Here is a 9,130-nt window from a genome sequence, read left to right as displayed (position 1 = left end):
CAGGCATAAAGATGCATTTTCCTCATAATGTACGACATTGCGTCATTCATGACTTCACATACTCATTAACTTGTAGGCATAGAGATGTATTTTCCTCATGCCATTTAAAAATAAAACATTTACCTGTTAAAAGTTTTTTTGGGAAAAATCATAGTTTTCAAACTTACTCATAAATTGGTGATTTCGGTAAAGGATTTGGGTTTTCACTGATATATTTGAAAAGCATGATTATTTTTCTGGAACTCTGAACGAGTTGGGCATTTTATCTCTGAGCTACTTCCTTTATTACTTTCATTATGTTGTTATGGACTATTGTTGTCTATTGGTGTTGGACCCCGACCTGTGTTCCAGCTCGTCACTACTTTCAACCTAAGGTTAGGTTTGTTACTTATTGAGCACATGGGGTCGGTTGTACTCATACTACACTTCTGCACCTTGCGTGAAGATATTGGATATTGATGTTGTTGTGATCGACGGAGGTTGTATTTGAAGATGTACCTGTGTTTCGGTCGTAGCTGCCTCTTGTTCATGGTAGCCTTAGATTTATAAAAAAAATATGTTTATGTACATTTCAAACAGATGATATATTTATTTCATACCAACTTTGTAAATTCTAATCTTAGAAGCTCATGATTTGTACTACCAGTCCTTGGGGAGTATATTAGAGTTAGTTAAATATTAATTGAATCGGATTGTTGTTATTTTGCTTACATAGCGGGTGAGGTTAGGTGTCATCATGGCTAGTTGGATTTTGGGTCGTGACAAGTTGGTATCAGAGCTCTAGGTTCATAGGTTCTACAAGTCATGATGTCACGACCCGAAATTTCCCACCGATGGGACCGTGATGGCACCTAATATTTCACTTGCTAGGCAAGCCAACGTTAGAGAATCATTAAACCAATTCCTTATTTCCATTCAGTAAATAACAATAATTAATTAAGGTGAAATATAATAAGTGCGAAATATTATAAAACTGTATTAATTACTACCACCCGGATCTGGAGTCACAATTCATGAGCATTCTAGAATTTACTACAAGTAATAGTCTGAAAGAAATACAACTGTCTGAATGAAAGAAAACAGGACATAAAAGATAGACGGGTACTTCAAGGTCTGTGAACGTCGACAGATCTACCTTGAGTCTCCGGACAACGGACCAATAGCAAAATCTCGATCAACCTGAGCCGGTACCAAAATCTGTACAGAAAGTGCAGAGTGCAGCATCATTACAACCGACCCCATGTACTGGTAAGTGTCGAGCCTAACCTCGGCGAAGTAGTGACGAGGCTAGGATAAGACACTCACATATAACCTGAACAGTATAATCATACTAGTGGCAACAACAGTAAATAAAGAAATAACGCAGAAATAATGGGAAGGGGACATACAGTGGGGAAATACAATATAAAGAGTGAGAATAATGAAAAGACAGAATTAAACCAAAAATCCTTAAACGAATTGAGCAAATAAAACAGCAAAGGAAAACTGCACGGCATCACCCTTCGTGCTTTTACTCTCAACCTCACCAAATAAATAGAACGACACGGCATCACCCTTCGCTTTTACTCTCAACCTCGCCAAATAAATAAATAGAACGGCACGGCATCACTCTTCGTGCATTAAACCTCTCATAATATACACGGCATCACCCTTCGTGCTTTACACTCATCCTCACAATATAAATAATGCATGCACGGCATCACCCTTCGTGCTTTACACTCCTCCTCACAAATCACAGAATCAATAACAACGGATAGATAGGAGTATCACAAGAAAACCAGTAATTTACCCATAATCAATAGCACAATGTAACATCAACCTTGAATCAATATTCGAAAGTTACCAAATCTCAGTAAAACCAGATATAAGTCACCCAACATTTCAAATAACCCGCTAAGCATGGATAGTAGAATTTAAGGCTACAAAATAGACAAAAATAGAATTTCACTCGCATGCTATGACTCGACAACGACGCATAGATTCTCGTCACCTCACCTATTAATCGTATTTAACAATCAAACACGTAGCAAATAAACACATAATACATATTCCCTCAAGCCAAAGTTAGACACGACACTTAATTTGCTCCGAAGGCCACTTAATTCTCAATCGCAGCTTTTCCTTTAGAATTCACCTCCAAACCACTCGTATCTATTAAAAAATGACTCAATAATATCAAATATTACTAAAGGAATCAATTATATTTCATAATTTAAATTTCCCAAATTTCCTCCAAAAAGTTAAAAAATCGACCCTGGGCCCGCTTGGTCAAAATTCGAGGTTCGGACCAAAATCCATTTATCCATTCACCCCCGAGCCCGAATATGTAATTAGTTTTGGAATCCGACCCAAATTGAGGTCTAAATTCTCAAATTTCCGAAATCCCTAGTTTTCTACCCTAACCCCCAATTCTACCATGAAAACTCTAGATTTTAGGTTGATAATTCAAGAAATGAAATGGGTAATTGAAATAAAATGGTTTAGAATCACTTACCAACAATTTAGGGAAGAAAATGACTGTTGAAAATAGCCTCTACCCGTTTGGTTCTTGAAAAATATTGAAGAAATGGCTTAAACCCTTGTTTGGTTCTGTTTTATGCACTGGGCGACAGTGTTCATCGCGATCGCGTGAACACTGTCGCGTTCGCGAAGAGCAGCCTCCTAAGGACTTACGCGATCGCGGGAGGCTTTACGCGTTCGCGAAGGCTTAGCCCGCCTTACCTTCGCGTTCGCATGAAATATCTCGCTTTCGCGTAGAGCTTCCCCAGGTCTCCTGCCCAGCATAACTAGAGCTACATGTTCACATTTGACCTGTCGCGTTCGCGTAGAGCAACTCCCCCCAATGCTCTGCGTTCGTGACCATGGTCTCACGTTCGTGTAGAGTAAATCCTCCCCCAACCCAGTTTCCACTTTCGCGATCGCGAGAGTGACTATGCGATCGCGAAGCACAATATCGCAGACATCAGATACAACAAAAATACCAGATTTTTCTAAGTTCAAAACATCTCGTGGCCTATCCGAAACTCACCCGAGCCCTCGGGGTTCCAAACCAAACATGCACACAAGTCTAAAAACATCATATGAACTTGCTCGCGTGATCAAATCACCAAAATAACACATAGAACTATGAATTTAGCACCAAACTGAATAACATTTTCAAGAACACTTAAAAATTCATATCTTCTCAACTAGACGTCCGAATCACATCAAATCAACTCCGTTTCTCACCAAATTTCACAGACAAGTCTTAAATATCATAATGAACCTGTATCGGGCTCCGAAACCAAAATACGGACCCGGTACTAACAATGCCAAATATCAATCAATTCTTAAAAACAAATAATTTTCAGACTTTTAATTTTTTTCAAAAATTCATAACTCAAGCTAGGGACCTCCGAATTCGATTCCGGGCATACGCCCAGGTCCCATAATTCGATACGGACCCACCGAGACCGTCATAATATGGATCCGAGCCCGTTTATCAAAAATGTTGACCGAAGTCAACTAAAATCAACTTTTAAGGCATAAATTCTTATTTTCATCAATTTTCAACATAAAAGCTTTTCGAAAACATGCCCGGACTGTGCACACAAATCGAGGAGGGTCAAAATAAGATTTTTAAGGCTTAAGAGCATAGATTCGAGTTCTAAAACATAAGATGACCTTTTGGGTCTTCACATTCTCCACCTCGAAAACAATCGTTCGTCCTCGAACGGACATAGAAAAGTACCTGGGCTAGTGAAAAGGTGGGGATATCTACTCTGCATATCGGACTCGGACTCCCAAGTAGTTGCCTCAATAGGCTGACCTCTCCACTATACTCAAACTGAAGGGTAACTCTTTGATCTCAACTGGCGAACTTGTCGGGCTAGAATTGCCACCGGATCCTTCTCGTAAGTCAAATCCTTGTCCAACTGGACAGAGTTGAAATCTAACACATGGGATGGATCGCCGTGATACTTTCGAAGCATGGACACATAGAATACCGGATGAACATCTGCTAAACTAGGTGGTAACGCAAGCCTGTAAGCCACCTCTCCCACTCTCTCCAGAAGCTCAAAAGGTCTGATATACCTAGGGCTCAACTTTCCCTTCCTTCTGAACCCCATTACACCCTTCATGGGTGATACCCGAAGTAACACTCTCTCTCCGACCATGAATGCAACATCACGAACTCTACGGTCGGCATAACTCTTCTGCCTGGACTGAGTTGGGCGAAGTCGATCCTGAATAATCTTGACCCTATCCAAGGTATCTTGTACTAAGTCTGTGCCCAACAACCGAGCCTCTCCCGGCTCGAACCACCCAACTGGAGACCGGCACCTCCTACCATATAATGCCTCATAGGGAGCCATCTGAATGCTCGACTGGTAGCTGTTGTTGTAGGCAAACTCTGCAAGGGGCAAGAACTGATCCTCCGATCCTCCGAAGTCTATAACACATGCGCAGAGCATATCCTCCAAGATCTGAATAGTGCGCTCAGACTGCCCGTCCGTCTGAGGATGGAATGTTGTGCTCAACTCAACCCACGTACCCAACTCACGTTGTACTGCCCTCCAAAAGTGCTAGGTAAACTGCGTACCTAGATCAGAAATGATAGACACGGGCACACCGTGAAGACGGACGATCTCCCGAATATAAATCTCTGCTAACCGCTCTGAGGAATAGGTAACTGCCACAGGAATGAAGTGCGCTGACTTAGTCATCCTATCCATAATGACCCAAACTGCATCGAACTTCCTCTGAGTCCGTGGGAGTCCAACAACAAAATCCATAGTGATACGCTCCCACTTCCACTCAGGAATCTGTAACCTCTGAAGTAAACCACCAGGTCTCTGATGCTCACACTTTACCTGCTGGCAATTTAGGCACTGAGCTACATAGGCAACTATGTCTTTCTTCATCCTCCTCTACCAATAATGCTGCCGCAGGTCCTGGTACATCTTGGCAGCGCCCGTGTGAATAGAATACCGAGAACTATGAGCCGCCTCAAGGATAAACTCATGAAGCCCATCCACATTAGGCACACAAATACGACCCTGCATCCTCAAAACTCCGTTATCTCCAAGAGTAGCCTGTTTGGCACAACCATGCCGCACTGTGTCTTTAAGGATAAGTAAATGAGGATCATCATCCTGCCGATCTCTGATGCGCTCAAACAAAGAAGACCGAGTAACTGTACAAGCTAGAACACGGCTGGGCTCAAAAACATCCAACCTCACGAACTGGTTGGCCAAGGCCTGAACATCCAATGCAACAGGTCTCTCACCAACTGGAATATATGCAAGGCTACCCATACTGACTGACTTTCTACTCAAAGCATCAGCCACCACATTGGCCTTTTTGGGATGATACAATATGGTGATATCATAGTCTTTCAATAGCTCCAGCCACCTCATCTGCCTCAAATTGAGTTCCTTCTGCTTGAACAAATACTGCAAGCTCCGATGATCAGTGAATACCTCACATGGCACGCCGTAAAGATAGTGCCTCCAAATCTTCAGCGCGTGAACAATGGCTGCCAGCTCTAGATCATGAACATGGTAATTCTTCTCGTTAACCTTCAGCTACCACGAAGCATATGCAATAACCTTGCCACACTGCATCAACATCGCACCTAGACCAATACAATATGCACCACAATATACTGTATAAGATCCTAAATCTATGGGTAACACCAATACCGGTGCCGTAGTCAAAGCTGTCTTGAGCTTCTGAAAGCTCTCTTCACACTCGTCTGACCACCTGAACGGGGTACCCTTCTGGGTCAATCTGGTCAACGGGGCTGCTATCGATGAAAACCCCTCCACAAATCGACGGTAATAGCCTGCCAAACCCAGGAAACTACGGATCTCTATAGCTGATGTGGGTCTAGGCCAGTTCTGAACTGCCTCAATCTTCTTAGGATCCACCTGAATACCCTCTACTGATACAACGTGACCCAAGAAAGCAACTGAACTGAACCAAAACTCGCATTTTGAGAACTTAGCATATAACTGGCTGTCTTTCAGAGTCTGAAGAACGATCCGAAGGTGCTGCTCATGCTCCTCTCGACTGTGGGAGTAGATCAAGATATCATCAATAAACACAACCACAAAGGAATCCAAGTAGGGTTTGAACACCCGGTTCATCAAATCCGTGAATGCTGTTGGGGCATTTGTCAGCCCAAATGACATCACTAGAAATGCATAATGCCCATACCGAGTCTGAAAAGTTGTCTTTGGAACATCGGATGCCCTAATCCTCAACTGATGGTAGCCAGATCTCAAATCAATCTTTTAAAACACCTTGGCACCCTGAAGCTGATCAAATAAATCATCAATCCTCGGCAATGGATACTTGTTCTTGATGGTGACTTTATTCAACTGCCGATAATTTATACACATCCTCATCGACCCATCTTTCTTCTTCACAAATAACACGGGTGCACCCCAGGACGAGATACTAGGTCTAATGAAGCCCTTATCAAGCAAATCTTGCAACTACTCCTTCAATTCTTTCAACTCTAGTGGGGCCATGCGATATGGCAGAATGGAAATAGGCTGAGTGCCCAAAGCCAAATCAATGCAGAAATCAATATCCTTGTTGGGTGGCATCCCCGGCAGGTCTGCAGGAAACACCTTTGGAAACTCACGAACAACCGGCACCGAATCCATGGAAGGAACCTCCGCACTAGAATCGCGGACATAAGCCAAATAAGCTAGACACCCCTTTTCGACCATATGCCGAGCCTTCACATAAGAGATGACACTGCTGGCAGAATGGCCAAGATTCTCTCTCCACTCTAATCGAGGCAACCCCTGCAAGGCTAAGGTCACCGTCTTGGCATGACCATCTAATATAGCATGATAAGGTGACAGCCAATCCATACCTAGTATGACATCAAAATCAACCATGTTGAGAAGTAGAAGATCTACACGAGTCTCAAGACTCCCAATGGTGATCACACACGAACGATAAACACGATCTATAACAGTAGCATCTCCCACTGGTGTGGACACATACACAGGAGCACTCAAAGAATCACGGGGCACAACCAAATAACAAGAAAAATAGGATGACACATAGGAGTAAGCAGATCCCGGATCAAATAGAACTGAAACATCTCTACTGCAAACTGAAACAGTACCTGTGATAACAACGTCAGATGACTCAGCCTCAGGCCTGGCTGGGAAAGCATAACATTGAGGCTGGGCCCCACCACCCTGAACTACGTCCCTGGGATGACCTCTAACTGGCTGGTCTCTATCTCTAACGGCCTGACCTCCACCTCTAATAGGCTGGCCTCTACCTCTGGCTGCCTGACCCCTGCCTCTAGCTGGCTGAGCAGGTGGTGCAGCAATTGGTGCCAAGACCATGGCACGTGAACTCTAATGCTATGAGCTGCCTGTTGCTCGAGGGCAAAATCTAGAAATGTGCCTCGGATCACCACAAGTATAACATAACCTCGGCTGCTATGACTGCTGACCTTGGAACTGACCCTGTCGACCTGAATAACCACCCTGATAACTCTGGAGTGGAGGTGCACTAATAGGAGCTGGTGGTGCACCGTAGGCTAGCTGGTCGGAATAATGCATCTGAGGGCCACGACCACCTGAGGCACCGTGAGATGCCTGGAGCGCTGAATGAAACGGCCTGGGAGGATGGCCTCTACCAAAAGTACTCCTACTATAGATGAGGCATCGCTGAACTCACCAGAAAGACGAGGTCTCTTGTCAGACCCCTGACCTCCCTGAGTAAGAACCATTTCGACTCGTCTGGCGACATTAGCAGCCGCCTAAAAAGAAATCTTACTCCTAGTCTCCTTAGCCATCTGCAATCTGATAGGCTGAGCAAGTCCATCAATAAACCTCCTCACCCTCTCTCTCTGTGGGAAGCAGAAGAATAGCATGATAGGCCAAATCCACAAAACGGGTCTCATACTGAGTAACAGTCATACTGCCCTACTTGAGACGCTCAAACTGACGGCGACACTCCTCTCTCAATGTGATAGACAGAAACTTCTCTATGAAGAGCTGAGAGAACTGGTCCCAAGAAAGAGCAGGCGACCCAGCTGGTCTGGTCAACAAGTAATCTCTCCACCATTTCTTGGCGGAACCAGTCATCTGAAATGCAGCAAAATCGACCCCATTGGTCTCCACTATACCCATGTTCCGTAGAACCTTGTGACAGCTATCAAGATACTCCTGGGGTTCCTCTGAAGGAGCACCACTGAAGTGAACAGGAAAGATCTTGATAAACCTGTCCAATCTCCATAAAGCCTCAGAAGTCATAGATGACCCATCTCCGACCTGTGCCACAATAACCGGCTGAACTAATCCAACTGGCTGAGCTGCTAGAGCCTGAAACTGGGAGCTATCTGCTCTGGAGCGGGAGTGGTGGGAGTCTGGGCTCCTCTTCCAGCCTGAGAGACTGCTGGTGCCATGGGAAATGCGCCAGTCTGGGCCACACTCTTCATAAGGCCCACAAAACGGACCAAAGCATCCTGAAGTACTGGGGTAGCAATGAACCCCTCCGGAACCTGAGCTGGTCTAGCAGGAACAGTCTGGGCTGGAACCTCCTCGTCAAGCTCAACCTGAGGCTCTACTGCTGGGGTTGCTGCTCGGGCTCTAGGTTGAGCCCTGCCCCTGCCTCGACCTATGGCACAGCCTCGGCCTCGACCTCTGCCCCTCGTAGAAGTTGCCACTAGAGGCTCTGGCTGCTGCTCAGCTGAGGAAGCGGTACATGTTCTCACCATCTTCGAGAGAATAAGAGTAGAAGAGTTCAATCAGTATTGAGAAAACAACATCGCACGACAAGAGAGAATAAAAGCGAAATTTGTTCCTAAACTTCATAGCCTCTAGAAGATAAGCACAAACGTCTCCGTACCGATCCTCCAGACTCTACTAAGCTTGCTCGTGAATCGTGAGACCTAGGCAACCTAGTGCTTTGATACCAACTATCACGATCCAAAATTTTCCACCGACACGACCGTGATGGCGCCTAGCATTTCACTTGCTAGGCAAGCCAACGTTAGAGAATCATTAAACAAATTCCTTATTTCCATTCAGTAAATAACAATAATTAACTAAGGTGAAATATAATAAGTGCGGAATATTATAAAACTGTATTAATTACTACCACCCGGATC

The sequence above is a fragment of the Nicotiana tomentosiformis genome, chromosome 1 (genome assembly GCF_000390325.3).
Source record: "Nicotiana tomentosiformis chromosome 1, ASM39032v3, whole genome shotgun sequence".
Classification (NCBI taxonomy): domain Eukaryota; kingdom Viridiplantae; phylum Streptophyta; class Magnoliopsida; order Solanales; family Solanaceae; genus Nicotiana; species Nicotiana tomentosiformis.
The sequence above is the reverse complement of the archived record's forward strand: the minus strand, read 5'-3'. Positions refer to the sequence as shown.